Source organism: Palaemon carinicauda, chromosome 44 (assembly GCF_036898095.1).
Source record: "Palaemon carinicauda isolate YSFRI2023 chromosome 44, ASM3689809v2, whole genome shotgun sequence".
NCBI classification, from domain to species: Eukaryota; Metazoa; Arthropoda; class Malacostraca; order Decapoda; family Palaemonidae; genus Palaemon; species Palaemon carinicauda.
Window position 1 is genome coordinate 39,137,012 of NC_090768.1, and position 296 is coordinate 39,137,307.

Here is a 296-nt window from a genome sequence, read left to right on the forward strand (position 1 = left end):
AGATAAACCGCCTTTTATCAACCTTAAAGATAAACAGCCTTTTATCAACCTTAAAGATAAACAGCCTTTCATGAACCCTAAAAATAAACAGCCTTTTATCAACCCAAAGATAAACAGCCTTTTATCAACCCTAAAGATAAACAGCCTTTTATCAACCCTAAAGATAACAGCCCTATTATCAACCCTAGAGATAAACAGCCTATTATCAACCCTAAAGATAAACAAAAACAAAAAGGAAATAAACGTCTCAAATAACCGAAGGATCAGACCCTAAAGATAAACAGCCTCTTATCAAC